The 20,250-nt window shown below is 52.1% G+C and overlaps 1 protein-coding gene across 1 annotated transcript in view; it reads right to left on the reverse strand.

Moving 5' to 3' along the window:
• EHMT1 (euchromatic histone lysine methyltransferase 1) overlaps positions 1–20,250 on the reverse strand; it is a 460,745-nt gene that overhangs the window by 320,325 nt on the left and 120,170 nt on the right. The window lies entirely within an intron of this gene.

Genomic DNA, 20,250 nt, shown 5'->3' on the forward strand with positions numbered 1-20,250 from the left:
GGCTTCAGTTGCGGGATCGGAGTCGATCGCGGCAAAAAAATAGATCGATATAGAATAAAATAAAAAATATCCCTTTTCCTTCCTCCACCCCGTGCGCTTCCCCGCGCTGTGGCTGCCCGGGGGTAGGAGGAAGGCGCCGGGGCTCCGCTCACCTCCCCGCACAGGTGGCGTCTCTCCGGCCCGACCTCATGGCCGGGGCGGCGGGGGGTGGCCGCGGTGGCCGCGGTCCCTTCGGCGACCACGGGGCGCTGTGCTGGGAAGGGGCTGCGCTGCTGCCGTGCCCGCCGCGGGAGCGCTCCGCCGTGCCCAGCCCAGCCCAGCCCGGCACGGCTCCGGCACGGCCCGGCCCCGCCGCATGTGATGCCCGGAGCCAATGGGCCGCCGCGGCTCCGCCCGCTCCAGTCACCGGCACCGGGGGGCGGGCGGGGAGGGAGGAGGGAGGATGGAGCCGCCGCCGCCCAGCCCGGTAAATACGGCGGAGCCGCGGCCACTCCCCGGGGGAAGGAGGGCTCGATCCCCCGCCCTGCGCGGGCACAGCCCCGGCCGGGGTGCTCCGCTTGGGTGGGTGGGGGGCACAGGAGAGGCAGCCCCCGCGCCTGCGCGCGCTGCCCAGATGTGCTCTGCCCAGCTGTGTGCTGCCCAGATGTGCACTGCCCGGCCCAGCTGCTGCACCCACGGGTGCCCCGAGCTGAGCAGCGAGGCTCCTGTCACCCGGCCCGTGCCCTCAGAACCCCGCGGACTCCCGGAGTGCGGGGGTCGCGGTGTGAAATGGGGTGCGGGGCCGGGGGGTGCTCAGCCCGCAGCCCCCGGAGGCTCGGGGCCGGGACACGGGCGGTGCGAGGCAGGGATGGATGCGGACCCCAGGGCGGTGCGAGGCAGGGATGGATGCGGACCCCAGGGCGGTGCGAGGCAGGGATGGATGCGGACCCCGGGGCCGGGGCGGTGCGGGGCAGGGATGGATGCGGTCCCCGGGGCCGGGGCGGTGCGGGGCAGGGATGGATGCGGTCCCCGGGGCCGGGGCGGTGCGGGGCAGGGATGGATGCGGTCCCCGGGGCCGGGCCGGTGCGGGGATGTGCGGCACGGGCTGGCTGCAAGCAGAGCTGCGCCCTTCTGCACAACTTACTTTGTTTCTCCTTGGTTTGAATGACTCCTGCAGAGCGCTGGATACCTTTAATCCTGTATTTATGGATGAAATCCTTTAATCCTGTTTATTCCAACACCCTCTGTTGCTTCCCTCCAGCACAAGTCAGAGAGATAACTCCTCCTTGTTCCTGGAGCGCCGCACGGCAACAGTCACTGCAGTAGCTGGCGAGGAAATGCTTTTGCATTTTAGGCTAAATTTGGGGTAGAAACTATTAACTTTGAGAAGGGACCCTCCGGAGAAGTCAGGACTGTCAATAAGGGGACATTTTTACTTCCTCCAGAGCAAGGAAAGCCTGGACTCTGCCGCTAATGTGGTTTTTGCCTTAGTCATCCAAGCTCAGTGCAAAACCAACCCACCGACCAGGCAAGCCGGGAGCAATAACATCTGCTGGCTCCGGGAGCCTGGCAGAGGGCTGGCAGCAGCCACAAGTGACACAAATAAGGTCTGGCGAGACGCAAAGGGTGACTCTCGGGAAGGAGCCGGCTCCTTCCGCAGGGCTCGGGGTCTGAAGGGCTCGCACACTGCAGCACAGCCGGGAGACGCTCCCGGAGGCGGCCCCGGCAGCCCAGGGGCGCCGGGAGCGGCTCTGAGGCACCGCAAGCAGCGAGGGGAGGAGGTGAATCACAGCCGGCTGCCCCCAGGGCCGCGGGCAGCACGAACCGCCAGCCCCGGCACGGACAGGGGGCTGCAAGCCCAGGCAGAGAGAAGCAGCTCCAGTCCGGTTGCCTTTCCCTGCGCTCGCTGCCAATGCAATAAAAGATCTTTTTCCCCTCAGCAGGTTTGGGTAATTTGCAGATTAAGCTGAGTGCTGGAGTTTTTGGGAAAAGCTTTGCCCGGAGACAGATGCTGGAGCGGTTCAGCATCCCTGTTCCACTCAGAGCCTGGGCAGAGATTCGAACGAGGGTTTGCTCCTAGGAGACTTTGCCCCTGAGCTGATCCACACGAACGGGAAAGTTCCTTTATTTTGTGGATTGAGAAGGAGGGTGCAGGGAGCTTTTCTTTCTTTAAAATTTTCCCTACAAAGTATTTTTATCCTCGCTGCATTGTATTCTATGATGGATTTATCTTCCACATGAAAGTCAAGTTTCCCCCAGCTGATTTATTTACTCGTTTTATTTTTATTAAACTTACTTACTTAGTGGTTTAATTTTTCACTTTTGTGCTTCTGGCCACTACATCTCCTACATCTTTTTTCGGTGGAAAAGCCTGACTTTTTCTCAGTGACCACTAGAAGAGGAAATGCCACTTTCAATAATCCCTCACCTCTTCAGATGGAAATCAGTATATGGGGAAAAAATACATTGGTTTCCACAAATCTTCATCCTCCTGTGATTACAGAATCAGGCGGATGGATGATACAACAGCTCTGAAAAGGCAAATTATTTTTTTTAATTGTCTTCTGCATCAGGTCTTATTGAGAATCAGGGAAAATCCTGACCTCCATTCCTCCTTCTCTCTTCCTACAGCCACCAAACCACTCTGCCTCTCCCAGAACAAACTCCCCACCACAGCACTGCAGTGAAATCAGCAGCCAGGGCGGTGGGGGTGTTTGTGACAGTGAGAAAATGATGTGAGAATGTCGTGAGGATGCTCTGCTAAACCGGTTTGCCCTTTCCTCAATCTGCATGCTCAGGGCTTTTTTCCTGGATTGTGTTTTTTTCACACCCTAAGGAAGATCACGCAGACCTTAAGCACTGAAAGCCTTAAAGAACAGAGGGAGATTGCAATTGTGAGGATTATTTGGCTTTGAGAGGGGAAGCGTCGGGATTTAGTTGGGTTTTTTAAGATTAGGAGAAGAGCAGGGGAGTTAAGAGAAAGCAAAAAATTTGGAGCACCGAAACAGGTCAGACATCCATAATCTCCCATTATGGGAGGGCAAAGAGCATTCCATGGAAAATTCTAAAAATGGGCTCGGTCATGAGTGACTCCTCCTCATAAGCCCCGAAGACAGAGGAGAGTAAATCACTCTGCTCTCAGCACTGCTTAGCAAGGAGCCTTCCTCCTCCTGAGCAGCTTTGCCAGGCAACCAAGCGTTTCCCTGGACTTTCACTTCCATCCCCAGGCTGAGGCAGGTGACTGAGCTTAATGGAGCAGCACTTCCATCTGGCCAGGCACAGCCAGGGCAGCGAGAACAGCCCAGAAAGGAGTGTTCCTGCCAGGTGCTGGCACCCCTGGCTCTGTTTGTTTGTCCCAGGAACTGCTGGGACACTCTGCATCCATCCCTGCAGGGGTTTCAGGGATCTCCAGCTTGCTGTGCTCCAGAGGCAGCACAGGCTTCCTGTGTGAGGGACAGTGGCTAAAATTTAGAGACACAACCCCAACATCCCCCTGTGAGCAGGACAGAGGGGGGACATTTGCAAAAAGAGCAGAGGAAAGAAAACTTCTTCCTTCAAGAGAGGGAAGGAATCTCTCCATGCCCTGACTTCCCTGGATCCTGCCCTACACCTGGAGTAGCTCAGAGGGAAGGTCAGAGCTCCCCAGCACACCTTTTGTCCAGGTGAGCTCAGGGAGATGCAGCTAGGTTGTTATTTACTCAAAACTCACAAAGCTGAGGAAAAAAGGAGCCTTTTCAATCCCATCTTGAGGCTCTGGATCCAGGGTATTGCCAAGCAGAGCAGCTCCCAGAAGCACATTTCCTTTAAAAATAAACAAACAACACAGACTGCACATCTCCTCCCAGCCCACAGGAAGGTCCAGAGCTTCAGGCCAAGAAAAGCAGCTTCCCAAGGTGTTCCTGGCCAGGCATTCCTGCTCTCCTCACTCCCATTTTGCACCAGCTGTGCTGGAGGAAAACCCTTCTGCCATGCAGTCAGAGGAGATTGTTAAAGCTGGTCAGGTCTGCCAGGGGATGTAGAATGGCTTTATGTAAAATCCATGAGGAAGATGCTCTGACACTTTTTATTGTGAATAAGGGAGTGAAGAAAGGGAAAAAAGGCCTTTTGAAGATACAGTTCCTTCTATACAAATCCTGATAATGGCATTTTTAGTGTCCTAAACCCTCAGGGCCTATTACCCTCAGGTGCTGCATAAATGTGGAGCAAGGAAGACCCTGAGCTCATGGCTTGGGGTGGGGGCACTGCTGGCAAAGCCCCCAGGCTGGCACAGCAGTTCCACCTCTGCATGAGAGGCTGCACAGACCCCCAGCTGGAGCCATCCCAGCCCCACAGCAGCACACAGCTCTGCCAGGCCACCACAGACCAAGGGGGTGTTTAAAGAATCACCTGAAGGGGATTTGAGGAAAGGAGGATGGAGGGATGGTGCTTGGAGCCCACAGCAGGGCAGGGAGGGAAAGCAGGAGCTGGCAGCCCCTGCTCAGACCTTCCCCACCCTGGGGAGCCCCAGGGAACCAGGAGCTGCTCTGCTCCCTCTGCTCCTCTTGAACTGAGCTCCTCTGTAGGTGGATCACGACTCCAAACCAGCTGTGGCAGGAGGCAGCTGAGTTCTAGCTCAAAAATGAGGTTTTCAGCTCAGAAAATACTTCAGCGAGCAGGACCAATGTCTGAACAACACTCACAGGAAATAACCAGGAAATCACAGGACGGGGACACAAAACTGCCCAGATGTTGAAGAGGGAAAAGAAACCTCAGTGGTGCTCAGAGCTCCCTTCTGAGCTCCAGCAGCACCAGAACAGGGTTTGCTCTGTGGGGAGGCAAAGTGTTTGCTCACAGACAGTGCCTGTGACAGGGAGCTGTCAGAAGATGAGAGATAAAAGGGACTTAAAAGTATATCAGGCTTCATATTTTTATTTTCCACAACATTTCTAAGATCATTTCTATCCCATTGGTCTCCAAGACCAGCCATCAGGAAGAGACAACTTCACACCTTCTCTTCCATTATTTGGACCTCAATTTAACTGAGGACTTGATCACCAGGAGAGGGAGATTTGGGGAGTCTTTGCCTTTCAGCACATATCTGTCTGTGGTAAATGATTAGACATCTAATCCTCCTTAAGATTCAGGTCTCTCCTCTCCTTAGGCTCTTCTGAACATTTGCCTGGATGCTTCTCAGTGTCTTGATGTCAAAACAACTTTTCAAATCTGACTTTATCTGAACTCAAGTCGTGTAGAGGCTCAGCTCTGCAAGAGCTTCACTCTGGAAATCCAAGAGGCAGAAGCAGAAGAACTGACAGCACCAGGTCCAGATCTGGAGTCAGATGGGCAAAAACGTCAGAGAAATTCAGGAATTTCACTGGCCACTTGCCCAAAGGTTAATGCAAGCTGAAAGCAAAACCCTTCTGAGCTTGTCCCCCACAGGAGTTTGCTGGACATTACTCAAAGTTCCCAGTGCAGCAGGGGTCACACCCTGCCTGGGTTATTTTCAGTGTAATTGATTAAAGACTGAGAGCTTTTCATCTTCCCAGTGATGGGTAAGAGAAACAATTCAGACATGGAAGAGAAATGATCAGCCAGGGCACTGCTCCATGCTCACAGCATGGGATGAAATGCCCAAAAACAAAATGCAGGAGAGCCCAGATTCCCAAAAGCTCTCTGAAGTTTTGAAGAACTTGGGGACTGAAGGAGGGCACCACATTTCAGAGCCTTCACCTTCCTCAGCTGGAGGATGGCTGTGGGATTAAGGGAGAAAACAGAGCCCTGCAGCTGCCTTGTGGGTTTCTGCACCCAAAATGTGTTTGCAACAAGGCTCTGGTTTATGCCCCACACCTGAGCAAGGGCATGGAGGGGGAACAGAGAACCTCTGTGATGTTTTCTTGTACCAAAAAATGAGCCTTTGCTCTGGAGCAGCTGAGAGCAGCTGGCTGGGTGAGCCCAGCACCCAGAGGCATCACCATGGAGCAGAGAACAAGCTGGAGCAATGACAGCACTGATTTCTGCAGCTGCAGGAACTGAGAATTCACCTTCATCCTTTGGAAATGCCAGTGCAGCTCGAGCCAGGGTGGTGACACCCTCTTCAGACATCTCCAGCTCTGCAGGAAAACAGGGAAAGGCTCCTGGGACTATCTCTGAATTCATCCTGAATATTCCCATTTTCAAGTTGGTTTTGGCCTTTTTAACTAGGAAAGGGAATAAGGTTTAGTGCTACATGCTCAGATTGCAGGAAACAAGGATCAGTTTCCCATATGGGATCTTCAGTTCATTACAGCACAACCAGAATGGATCTTGCATGCAAAAATGTGGGGCAAGACACCTTAAAAATCGGGTATTTAATAAACTTTTCCTGGATGAGGTTGCAGATACCTTCACTCACATGTGGCATACACAGAAACCAAGCCAGGGCAGTGGAGCTTCTGCCCTTTTCACAAACCCTGCAGGTGCAGGAGTCGTTGCCAAAGTGCTGCTGTTTGTGCTCTACAGAGCTGAGGTTTGCTGGCCAAGTGCTGACACCAGAGCCAGGACACCTGGGGGTCCCCAGGGCTTTGTCACAGCACTTTTAACACCCCCGGGCACACAGCCACTGCTCCAGCCTTTAAATCACCATTTTACCCCTTCTCAAAGCAGGCATCAGGATTCCTCTGCTCATGTTTTCCTTGTTTGAGCTGTTCCATGATCCTGGGATGTTTTCTCCTCCTCTGCAGAGTGCTCAGCTCCACTTCAAACCCTCTCGGGACCTCCAGTCCACCTAAGACACCAATTCAAGGTCTGATGAGGTGCTCAATGAGCTGCAGTTAATGGGGGAATGGCTGTCGCTCTGTCTGGGGCTGGATCAGGAGCCATGCGGCAAGCACAGATAATAGAAATTAAAAAATAAAAAAGAAATAAAGAAAAAAAAATAAAATAAAAAAAGAAAGAAAGAAATAAAGCAATGCCCAGTGCACTGTCTTCTAAATCTGAAAGGTTAATGCACACGGAAAAGGAGAAACACAATAAAAAGCTCTGCAGCTACAGATTAACTCTCACCTCCTAGAATCTGTTATTGTTCTTAAGGAAGATATTGAGAGGCAGGAACAGGAGCTGGCTGCCCTACTTCCACTGCCTTGCATTGGGAGTTGGGGTTTGGGTTTGCTTCAACGCCTTTCAGTCTCTCCCTCATTTGTTGTTGTTTTTTTGTTGTTTTTTTGCAAACCTGCAGTGAAATGCGAACGACATCGGCTTCGAGAAGGAGCTGGAAAGGTGGATAGCATTGCCGGGCAGGGGATGCCCAGGCCTGGGGCAGGTTGGGGTTGTGGGGAGCAGCTCGTCCCTACCCCAAACCCGCCAGGCAGGAGGGGAGGGGGCGAGGCTGCGCCGGGGGAAGCCCCGCATCCATCCATGATCCGCTTAGCTCGGGTGCTCCGTGTTTGTTCAGCTAATGGTGAAAGTTATGTCCACATTCCCCTCTAAATTAAGTATTCAGCTATTTTACAGCCACAGTAAGTCGGTCAGCCTTAGCCTCTGTAATTAGGGCTTACTGTTTAATTAATCTCTTGTGGTCACACAGAGTGTCTCTCTGCTGGCTCACACGGCGCAGGAAGGAGAGGCTGAGGGACAGGAGGAGTTAATCCCTTAAACTGATCCCCACTGCCCAGGGGGGAAGGGAAGGGGGGAAGGGGAGCTGCTCTCTCCCTCTGATGGGAGAAATTCGGGATAGGGAGTGGGCAAAGCCCGGGCTGCGCTGAGCTCGTGTTCCGGAGCCGCCACCCGGGGATGGGGAAGGAGGGAGCTGCCCTGCCTCACTCTGCTCCCCTTCCCGCAGCCCCCAGGGTCCCTCCAGCCCCAGGGACCCCGGCACTGGGGACACCCGAGTGTCCCACCCGGCAGTGCCGTGGAACCTGGGGCAGCTGCAGCCGAGGAAGGCTCGGGCAGGAGCCACGTTTTCATCCACTGCAAACAGGAGCGTGTGAAGGAGTCAGAGCTCCTCAGGAAATATAATCACGGGGTCTAAAGGCTGGAAAATGCCCCTAAAGTCACCGAGTCCAACCGTTCACCCAGCACTGCCAAGGCCACCGTGTCCCCAAGTGCCACATCCACAGGACTTTTAAATCCCTCCAGGGTGGTGACTCCACCACCTCCCTGGGCAGCCTATTCCAGCCCTTGGCACCCTTCGAGAGAAGCGTTTTGCTCTCATATCCAATCTAAACTTCCCCTGGAGAAACTGGAGACCATTTCCAGTGTCTTACCAAGATATCGCGGGGAAGCAGAGCACAGCCAAACACAAACACGGTAAAGACTGAAAATCGGATCCCAGGGCACCGGAACAGGGGGAATCTGTGAATGGACCGAGATTTCAGCATCAAAGTGGTAAATAAACAATGTCAGGATTTTATACGAGTTAGAGAGCCAGCAGGGAGGGGCTAAGAGGGTGTTAATTAGTGTCGATCCCAAATACATACGCGGGTGATCATAAGCATTTTAAGGTGCTTTTCCCTTTCAAGATGTCAAAGAAAGTATCCTGGAAACCCCAGAGGTCCCGTGGAGGGTCTGTAGCACACGCTGCCCTGAGCTGGTGGCCGAGGGACAGAAACCCAGCGAGGGGCTGGGCTCCTCGCACTGGGAGAGGACGGGAAAATTCCTCGGGGGAAAATCATCACCCCCAAAATCCGTCCATCCCTGCCCGGCCTCCAGGAGCGCCTGCATCCCACAGGATCCATCCCCCAGAGTCCGACCCGCAAGATCCATCCCATAGTATCCATCCCATAGGATCTATCCATCCCACAGGACCTATCCATCCCAAGATCCATCCCAAGATCCACTCCATAGGTTCCATCCAATAGGATCCATCCCATAGGATCCATCCTGGAGGGTTCATCCCATAGGATCCATCCAGGATCTATCCCATAGGATCCATTCCATAGGATCCACCCCATAGGATCCATCCCAGGATCCATCCCATAGGATCTATCCATCCCATAGGACCTATCCATCCCAGGATTCACCCCATAGGATCCATCCATAATCCATCCCATAAGATCCATCCCAGGGTCCATCCCATAGGATCCATCTCAGGGTCCATCCCACAGGATCCATCCCAGAATCCATCCCATAGTATCCATCTGCAGGATCTATCCCTCAGAATCCATCCCGCAGGGTGATCCTGCAGGATCCATTCCAAAATCCATCCCATAGGATCCACCCCAGGATCCACCCCATAGGATCCACCCCAGGATCCATCCCATAGGATCTATCCATCCCATAGGACCTATCCACCCCAGGATCCACCCCATAGGATCCATCCCAGGATCCATCCCATAGGATCTATCCATCCCATAGGACCTATCCATCCCAGGATTCACCCCATAGGATCCATCCAGGGTCCATCCCATAGGATCCATCCCAGGGTCCATCCCATAGGATCCATCCAGGGTCCATCCCACAGTGTCCCTCCCGCAGCCCCCCAGCTCCGGGCCCGCCTGGCCCTGGATCCTGTCTCGCATCCTGGGGATTTCCTGGGACTCCAGCGCCTCTGCTGGGGCACGGGCAGAGCGGGAGCGCCGCGGGCAGCGGGGCTGGCCGGGGGTGGCTTCCCTCGGGGTCACCCTGCTGTCACCTGCGGCTCGCCAGCAGCGCGGCGGCAGCTTTGTGTCTCGGACTCGAAATGCCGATTATTTATTTGCGAGGGAAATCGCCGGGGAGGTGTCCCCGCAGCCGGGGGACAGCGGCTCTCGGGGACATTCTGCTGCCAGCAGAGCAGGACACAGAGGGGCGGCGCTGGGTGGAGGAGCTGCCAGCCCGTGTGACACGGCCACAGACACGTGTGACACGAGAGGGATCTGCTCCCTCTCTGCCCATTCCCCACTGCCCACCCGGAGCTACTCCTCCTGCAGGAACATTTCTGCTGGAAACTTCGTGCCTTCAAGTCGTGAGAGGACCCCAAATTTAGGGAGCAGCTGGGCAGGGAGGACACATGAACATCTCCACACTAATCCTTACACCAAGTTTCCAGCAGAAATTTTTGCTCCATCTCTAAGCCCCCACTGTGTTCATGCCTGGAGCCACCCAAGGCTGCCTCATGTCAGGGGTGAGGCTTCTAACACCAGGCACCCTGCCAGGAGCTCCTGGTGCTCTGAAACAGAGGCACCATCACCTCCTCTCACCCAGGAAATCTGAGAACAACCTCGAGCAGAGAGCAAATAAATGAAGATTTAAGAAATAAACACAATAGAAATAGTTCAGAATGCACAGCCGTGTCCTGATTGGTTGTTGCTGGTAAAGTTGCACCTTTCTTCATATTTCCCCCAGTTTTGCCCAGATGATCTCCTTGTCAGGCACTTATCTCTTCCCTCATACCCAGTACATGCTCAGTCTGGGCTCCCAAATTTCAAACAAAAAAAACTACAGAAAAAAAACGGAAATGTTGCTATTCACACACACACACACACACACACATATATATTAAACTGTATATGTGTAAATGTTCATTTATAAATTCTAGCCCTGGGGACGCTGGGCACCAGCAGAGGCTCCAGGCAGTGCCATCACAGGTGGCACTGGGGGCCAGCAGAGCAGAGCCAGGGCCAGGACACGAGGAGGTGGCACCTCAGGAGCACGGCTGCTGATTTATGATGCACTCAGGACTCTCCAAAGGAATTATTTATCTGCATTACTGAGAAGCCTTAATTATTCCTCCTCACTTCAGAGGAGACACTGAGAGCTTCTGTTGCTGAGAAAATCATTTTAATCAGCAAACAGAGCACACGCCACCACCAAACATTTATTTCTTGGTGTTGATGCTTCCAACCTCGCTGGGTACAGCTGCCTGTGCCTCAACTGCACAGGCTGGCCCTGAAAGGAGGGAAGAACTGCCCAAATGCAGCAGAGCTGAGCAAGCTTTTCACAGGGAGTGCTGCAGGAGAGGCCCAGCCATGCCAGAAAATGAGAAATTAGAGGAAGGAACCACAGCTGACAATTTCACAGCACAAGAACTGGCAAGAACAGGGGTTAAAACCAATAAATAAAGTGAAGCAAAGCAGATTTAGGACCAGGAAAGGCATTTTCCTGTCTTGGCTTTGGCAGCAAGTGGAGCCCAGTGGTCAGATAGGGGCCTTGAAGGGATCTGGCAGCTTTTCACAAGCACTAAACCCAGTGCCAGCTTCTGGAACACAAACACACTGCCAGTGTCCCTAAAGCATTTCCATCCTTAAAAATCAAGGCAGAGTTTCAAGAAGTGTTTGTAGCCCTGTGAGATTCCCACAAGCACCTGAGCAAGAGGCACCCAAATCCTGGAGCTCCAAGGCTTTTTACATCTGACTGCAGTTCTGTGCAAGACAAAAATGAATGTACTTCAGAAAACCTGTGGGATTCCAAAGGGAGGTCACATGGATTTTTAAAGGTTCAATTCAAGCCCATGGTAGCATTATTATTTGTATTACAAAGCAACTTCCATTAGATTATTACTCCTGTGCCATCACTTGGTTTTCTGTGATTGCAGAAATTCTCCACAGCCTTAAAATAACAAAAAACTCTATTATGGTCTGAAGCAAAAAAAAAAAAAAAAAAAAAAAATCCAAACCCCAGGGCCTCTGTCTCTGTCCTTGGCAGCTACCCCAACTCAATTTGCTGCAGGACTTGGACTTTTCCTGAGGAAGAAAACTGGAAAATCCAGGGAGAGCTGTGGAGGGAGGGCTGGGCAGGAGCACTTCCAGCACTTTCACTCTGCCTTTCATGCCCAGCGTCTGATGTTTTTTTGAAGATCCAAGAAACCTGTGTGATCCTCAGATCAAATGTTCCTCCAGTGAGCTTTGGGTGCAGCCAGGGCTGCTCCTCTCCTCAGGCTGGTTTTTTGCCTCTCCCTCCCCCTCCCCATGCTGCTGTTGAGTGATGGTGTTTGCTGCTGCTTGGAGAAATCCAGATGTGCAGCCAGGATCTGCAGCACTGGCATTCCTGCCAGTTAAACACAGCAATTAGAGCTCCCAACTTGAGAGGAGGCAATGGGCACTCCAGAGCCCAGGTGCCATCCTCTCCTGGAGTGTGAGAATCAGAGGGATCATCACTTGGGTGGAATGGAAAGGAGAATTTGTGCCAGGGAGCTGAGTGGTCACTGAGCACTGCCACCACCCCGTGGGTCATTTGTCCAGTGAGGAATGAAGGCCAAAACCACCAGAGCAGGGGTCAGTTGATCCCCAGGAGGGTTTGGTGAGAGCACAGTGAGTATTCACAATTTAGAGCAACAAGGACAGAGTTCAGAGCCACGGGAGCTCGTGCTGGAGCAGAGTTTGGGCAGCTGGGCAAAGCTGGTGGCAGCTCCTGCATGGCAGCAAGGTCATGGCAATGTCCTCAAAACACCCCCGAGGAGCCCCCCTGGGTTTGGGGGCTGAGCTGAGTGGGAACAGGGGGAATGGAGCATCCTTGTGCTCCCAAAGCTGCCAGGGTCACTCCTGCCCCCAATGAACCTCCAGGCAGGGTGAGCCCCACTGAACACAGCACAAGCAGGGCAGGAAAAGGGAACACCTGCAGCCAGAGCCACACAGGCTGATCCTTCTGTCCAAAATCCAGCCAGGGAGCAGCTCACCTTGCAGGAAATGTGGTTCCCAAAAGTAGGGAGAGCTGGGAGCAGCATGAATTGAATCCCAGGGGCAGCAAAGGGCACAAACTGGGGCAGTCCCCAGTGAAACCAATCCCATATAAATCAGCAAACACCCTGAGAATCATTTACACTGCCTGGGAAGAGGAAATCTGAGAGGAACGTGAGCATTTTGCCCACACTGAGGTGTCACCCCCCTGCTGGGATGGGGACAGCCCTGCAGGGTATTTGTGAGCAGTTCTGCTTTCCCAGTTACTGCCAGCTCCAGCAGCCTCCCCTGGTCACTGCCAGGAATCCTCATTCCTCCAGTTCCATACATTCCCAAGTGCCTTGTCCATTTTACAGGTAACCACAACAACAACAACAATTCAGTTTTGTAATCAGAAATTGCTTGCTTGCTCTAGTCCCGAAACATTCAGTAACACCCAATATCTGAGCAGCCCAGTCACTGTTTAGAATATTTCTCTTCATGAGTCTGTACTGTTCCTATTTCAGATGGTTTATGAAAGGATTAGTTCTTGGGAACAGCTGCATTTCTCACTTCACTGAGAAATAAACACATCAGGCTGGCTCTGCAAGTGGAAAAAAGTAGAAGAGCTCAGTACTTTCCTTGTGTTGTTCCCTCTCATCCACCTTGGGGCTCTACAAATCCTGCTCAGAAAGTGACTGGGGTTTGGGACTGATCCCAAATATCCTGGGATCATAGAATCACAGAGTGCTTTGGGTTGAAGGGACCTTAAAATCATCTCATCCCACCCCTGCCAGGGACACCTCCCACTGTCCCAGCTGCTCCCACCCTGCCCAATCCAATCTAGACACTTCAGGGATCCAGGGGCAGCCACAGCTTCTCTGGGCATTCTCCTCACCCTCCCAGGGAAGGATTTTTTTTCTCACATCCAGCTAAATTTATTCTCCAGTTTGAAGCCATAGCTGGATGACCATTGGGCTGCATCCTCATTTCTTCTCTTGTTGCCTTCTCCTCTTGTTTTTTTGCTGGAGGAACAGCCAAAAATGCCCCTTGCCAAGGCTCTGGGCTGTCAGGGACCTGCAGGACACTGCCCACGTGAGACTGCAATCCAGCAAGAGTTTGGCACCTCTGATCTGGGGAGGGAGGGGGGCTTCTTTCTGGGCTGTGAATAAAAACAGCTTCTTAATTAAGCCCTGGATATTGATTTCATTTTCATCCTATTAACTGCCTTGCCCTACATGGGTTTGCAACACTCTGTAGGATTCCCCTTGCCCCCACTCTGTGTACACACAAATTGCCAAGATAAAAAGCTTCATTAGTCCCATCTACTCTTCAAGCATCCATTTCTTTATTTCTTTTTTCTTTTTTTGCTTTCAAGTACTCATAAAAGAGGCTCCTTGACAGCTTCCAGACCTGCATCTCTCCAGCAGAGCGAAGATTCATGAACCAACATCAAGAGCTCAGCTACTTTGCAAAGAGAAGGAGGAAAAAAAAACCTCTGCACAACCCTAAAGAAACCCAAGTTCTGGGTTCCCACACCTGTGGGGAACTGGAGGTCACAGAACAGCAAAACCCCCAAGCTAATGGCACTTGTTGGTTTTTTTTTTGTTGTTGTTGTTAAACTGTTGGAACAATTTGTTTTTAAGCAGAGCCTGAGCAGCTCAGGGCTGGCTCACCCTCAGTGGGAGCTGCTTTTGCTGCTGGGAGAAAATCCAAGATTTTTGTGTTTCCCCCCACAGACCCAAAGAGGAGAGAAGTCTCAGAAGAGAGAGGGGAGAGAGAAATATCAAAATAGAGAGTGAAAACAGAGAAAAAGGGAAAAGTGGAGGAGATGATAAATCAAGCAGAAAACAAGTGTTTTCCATGATGCTCAAAATCAAAGGCACCAAAAGATTTGGGAGTTTACTCTCAGAGGTTTTTGAATCACGAACCTACACAAACACAGGGGCTGTGATGCAAAGTCATAATCAAAATTAAGATTTCCAACCAGGAAGGAAAACAACCAGGGGGAAGATGTTTTCAGACAAGAGGCATGGGGAGCTATTCAAACACTTGGGGGAGAAAAATTTTTTAAAAAGATAAAAATTGAGTCTTATTGTGACTTTTTTGGGATGCTGCAGGAGGGGATTGAAGGAATGAGAAGTAGTTGGGGAACTGTTCCCTGCAGGAACATGTGGGGCTGCTCTGTGCAGGGCCAGGAGTTGGACTTTGCTGATCCTTGTGGGTCCCTTCCAGCTCAGGATGTTCTGTGATTCTGGCAGAGATTTGGGGAGAGTAAAACCCAGAGAGGCTGGTCAGAACTGCAGAGCACTTCCCAAACATCCACGTGTTTGAGCTTCCTTTGATTCTGAGCTGAAATCTCAGGAATCTTTAGCACTCAATGCTGGGTAAATATTCCTGTCATCCAAATGTGGGAATTGCCCAGAGATGCAGCAGGAGAAGGCAAAGAGCCTGGCACTTGTTGGTCTCAGTACCAGGGGCAACAACTTAGAAAGTCAAAGAAGAATAATCAATAACCTGAAGAGTGAAATTGAGTTTCTCTACCACAAACATCTGCCTTTACAACACAGGGCTGATCTCCAGCCTTCTGGTAAAGCTCCACATTGGGATCTGGGTTGTTTTCCCCAGCAGAGCTCAGCTGGATCATTTGCCCCATTGCAGGCACTGCTTTGATGTTTACACTGATTTAGGAATTAGCCTGGAAATCGCTGCATGTGCCAAGGGAAGTGAAGGCTGGCTGCAGGAGAGGAACCTGAGCTCTGCTTCACAGTCCAGACTCTCCCTTCTCTGCTCAATCACATCAAACCAGCCTCTCCTCAGGTCCAGCCCAGCCCCCAGCATCCCAGACATTCCCTGGAGCTGCAGGAGGATCTCAGCCCTGCAGATCCCCACACCAGGCAACACTTACTCCAACTGAATTAGCCAGAAGGGTCTGGAATGGTTAATTGGAATTATTTAACCATAATGTCTTGCCCTTCTCCTCCTCCTCCTCTGCCTGGCTTGATGTTCTCTAAATTGAATTCCTTTAACAGGATCCAATATGCAGCAAAACTGTTGGTCCAGAGAAATCTTCTATTTGGGGTGTGGCTGGTGGAGCCTCCCAGGGGGGCTCCCAGGGACCCTTTTGTGTCCCCATGCTCTGCCCAGCACCAGCAGGAACCAGGAAGGGCAGGGGGAGCTTCCTTCCCTGTGGGATGTGATGGGATCACTCAGCTAGGGAAGGATCAGCACTAGGAGCTCCCTGGGCAGCTGCACCTCCCTTCCCACTGCAAATCCACGAAAATCTGTGCTGGCAGAACCACAGAATATCCTGAGCTGGAGGGACCCCCCAGGATCAGCCAGTGCAGCCCCTGTCCCTGCCCAGACCCCCCAACAATCCCAGCCTGTCCATCCCTGGTGTCCAAACGCTCCTGGAGCTCTGGCAGCCTCGGGGCCGTGCCCATTCCCTGGGGAGCCTGGGCAGTGCCAGCACCTCTGGGGGTGGGAAGAGCCTTGCCCTGAGCTCCAGCCTGAGCCTGCCAAGGCTTAACCAACCCTCTCAGCCCTTATCTGGCTATTTTGTGCACATCCCATCTCCATCCCATCTCCATCCGTGCCCCATCCCAGCTCCATCCCAGCTCCATCCCAATTTCACTGCATACACAAGGATAAGAAGTTCCCAGGTTTTTGGGGCTCTTTTCCCTCAGTACAGCAGCACTTCTCTAAAAAAATATCAACTGAAAATATGAAACTGCTGGAACAATTGACGATGTTTTCCTGGGTAGTTTTACAGCAGCAGCTCATTCCTCTCACAAACTAATATTAAATCAGACTTACTCTTTATCTCCCATCATATCTTTCCAAGTTTGCCTCCCACATCCCTGATTTCTACTGTCTCCATGTGTGATGGGGGAATTCTTTTCCAAGCACATCAGGACACAGCACCTTGTTCATTGTTAATGGTTGGGTGAGGGTTTCAGAGCCAGGAGCCCAAAGCACCACACAACCCCCAGGGAAGTTCTATTATTTCTATTTCTATTATTTCTATTTCTATTTCAAATTTCTATTTCTATTATTCTAGTATTCTAGCATTCTAGTATTTATATTTTTATTTTTATTTATTTATATTTAATTTTTCTCTAGTGAAACTGAGGCAGAGAGAGATCTCCAAGCTACAGAGACACGTTGTGTAGAGAGTGGGTAGGAGGATACAAGGCACCAATTAGATCTCTCTAAGAACACTTAAAACATCCCAAACCTTGCTGGGGGTGAGTGCAGACATCAGAAGAACACAAGTTCCTCAACTTCTTCCAGCTCAAGCCTGTGTCAGAGGGATTTTCATCATATAAATGAGAATATTCCCCCATTTCCTTTTTATTCATTTATAAAGTCACTTCACTAATGGTGCAGGCCATGTTGCTGCTCACAAACTCCCAAGCAATTTATTCCAGCTATTTTCCCCCAACAGCTGCACAACCAGAGAGAAATTCTCTTCCCAGCAGAGGCAGGAGAATAGGATATTTGTCTTATTATGTCTGGGTAAAGCTTATCTGCTTATTTGCTGCTCAGAATTGTATTTACAGAGCACAACAAAGGCAAAGCCAAGTGCACTAATTGCTGCTGCTCAGGTGGAATATTTTCTGCTCACCCTGAGCCCTGCATCAGTGGGGCTTTATACTTTATCTAGCACGAGTGAGCTCCACAGAAGGGTTTTATTATTCACCCATCACTGATGTTTCATTGCTGCTGTATTTTCTGAAAGGAGGGAGAAAAACCTCAATGATTTCTTGCTTTTCAAACCAGGGCTGCTGAGGGTTTTTTCCCGAGCTCATTGCACGTTGCAGACAAATAAATCACCATTTAAATCAGCCTCATTCTGAGCACACAGATGGAGGCTCCTCCAGAGGGGAAGCTCTCCATATCCAGGTGCTTTCCATCCTCCTCACAGTGGGCTCCACATTCCCAGGCTCCCAAGGGATGAGCACAGAGCAAAAAGCAAACCCCTAGAAGGGAAAAAATCCAGCCCCCAAATCCTTTTTTTTTCCTGTCTGATCAACCCCACAAATCCTCATTTTACATTTGCTCCAGCTTGTTTGGTGACAGAGCATCTCCCCAAGCCTTTGTTCCCACAGCAGAGCCCAGGTCATGGTTTATGGCCTGGAAGGGGGGTTGGAAATGGGGTGAACTGGCACTTCCCCTGTCCCCCTTTCCTTGGGGAGGAAAAAGCATCCCAAATGCAGAATGGAACCTTTGCCATGCCCACAGCTCCCTGCCACCTTCTGGGCATTAACTCATCCCAGAAACTCTGCTGGGCTCACAGGAATCCTTTGCAAATGAGTTTTTGGCTTTTGCAAACCCCTCTCAGAGGGGCAGGGGGGGACCCACGTGTCCAGCACTGTCTGTTCCTGCAGTTACAGACCCTGTTAAACACCAGCCCTGGGAATGTAATCTCTTGCCATCCTTGCTGGAGTGCAGAGCTCTGAGTGTCTGAACTAAGCCTGGCTTTGCCCAGGCCCTGCTCCCTCAGGTCAGCTGGGACATTTTGAGATGGGGATTTAATCCCAGCTCAGCACCAGGCTCTGCTGGCTCAGCTGGCAGCCCTGGGCAGGACCCCAGAGCAGGGCTGGGACCCTGATCCCAGCTCCCTGCACAGCCAGGAGCAGGAGGGAGGGGAGCTGCTCCTGAGCCCTGCCCTGCTGCTGCTCATCAGTGCTGGGGACACTTCTGGTGCCTGAACCTCCTCCCTTCCTTCCCACCCATCCCAGAGGGCTGCAGAGCATTTAAGGATTAAAAACATCCTGGGCACGGGGGTTTCCCTGCTGTGGGGGCTGCTGGTCCCTCTGGGGCTGCAGGGGGAGCAGAGGTGCCCCAGGTGCCATTCCCAGCTGCTGTCCCCTCCTGTGGCACCTCCAGCCAGACCCTGTGAGTGTCCCCAGTGCCACCAGCCCAGAGGGAGCCCCAGCAGATCCTTAACCCAGTCCTGGGGGGCTGGGCTCCCTTTACTGACTCTCACAGATGAGCAAAAACTCAGGTGTGGGTTGAGATTGTCCAAATTCCAGGTGAAGCACTCTTTTCCACACAGGCAGCAACCAGCAATATTTGATTTTTCTGGGCATTCAGGCCATTTCTGGGCCTGGGGAAGGGCCAGGGAGGCTGAACTGACCTCCCCTGACACCAGTTCCTGTCCCCTCATCACTGCCATCCCTCCTGAGCCTTAAACTCCAACCTCAGGCTGGTTCTCTCTCTCCCAGCCAGGACATCCAGGCCTTGCTCTGCCTCCAGTGACAGCAGCTGAGGCTTTTCATCCTGCTGGGAGCACCAGAAAGGAAATTAAAAGGGTGATAAGGGAGCTCCTTCAGCAGACAAGGGAATATTCTGTGCTAGCAGGGAGATAAAGTAATATTTCTTCCAGCTCTGGCAAAGGCTCAGAAATGAGACGTGGGGTGAAATTCCACATTTATAGAGATTTTATAACTCTTACCTGGACTGCAGGATAACCATCAGCCTCACTCATATTTCCTCATCAGAGGAGGTCACAGCAGCACAAAGAGAAGGAAGGAGTCTGTGAAGAGAAGCCAGATTAGCTCCAGGATCCAGGATAATTTCATGGCTTTGCTCACCCAGGTCAGCCCAGGATGATAGCTGCTGCCTTTGGGTGCTTTTCCAACACCCCCTGTCCATCAGCACCTGGAGAGATCAGCCAGGACAACTGCCCAGCTCAGTGTGCAGAGGGTTTGCAGGGCCTGGGACCCCACAGGGCTGGGTGTGACCCCTCCATGTCCCTGCAGAAGGAACAGGAGCAGGAGCAGGTATGTCCCTGAGAGAAGGAACAGGAGCAGGGATGATCCTGCAGAAGAACAGGAGCAGGGATGGAACAGGAGTAGGAATGTCCCTGGAGGAGGAACAGGAGCAGGAATGTCCCTGGATGAGGAAACAGGAGCAGGAATGGAACAGGAGCAGGGATGGAACAGGAGTAGGAATGTCCCTGGAGGAGGAACAGGAGCAGGAATGTCCCTGGATGAGGAAACAGGAGCAGGAATGGAACAGGAGCAGGGATGGAACAGGAGCAGGGATGTCCCTGGATGAGGAACAGGAGCAGGGATGTCCCTGAGAGAAGGAACAGGAGCAGGGATGAAACAGGAGCAGGGATGTCCCTGGATGAGGAACAGGAGCAGGGATGATCCTGCAGAAGGAACAGGAGCAGGGATGGAACAGGAGCAGGGATGTCCCTGGAGGAGGAACAGGAGCAGGGATGGAACAGGAGCAGGGATGTCCCTGGAGGAGGAACAGGAACAGAAATATCCCATGCATGGAAGGACAGTGGTTTCTCCTCCAGCCCTCTGGAATCAGGGTTGACTCTGAACCCCCTCCAGCCCCAGGGATGATGAGCAATGCTCCACCTGAGCTCTGCACCCAAATCCAGCATCCAACCATGTCCCTGTGACTCCCTGGGACCATGGGGACACCCCAGAGACTGCCAAAATCCCCAGGGAAAAGCCAGTGAGTGATTGGAGGTCACTCTGCATCTTCAGCAGAGCCATGGGGAGGTGGCTCAAAAGGAAAAGTCAAATCTGGAGCCACGAGCAAAGCAAGTCCTGGCTGCTCCAGAGCCTGCAGCAGCCAATGAGTTAAAAGGGAAATAACCTCCCTCAAGCAAAAGTAAAATCAGGGTTGAGCACAGAGCAAAATACTGACACTAAATTAATTTTGCTTCAGGGCAAAATATTCACATTAAAATTGGTGCATCCTTCAAGTGAGGGGTCCC

This window comes from Erithacus rubecula, assembly GCF_903797595.1.
Source record: "Erithacus rubecula genome assembly, chromosome: 21".
NCBI lineage: Eukaryota > Metazoa > Chordata > Aves > Passeriformes > Muscicapidae > Erithacus > Erithacus rubecula.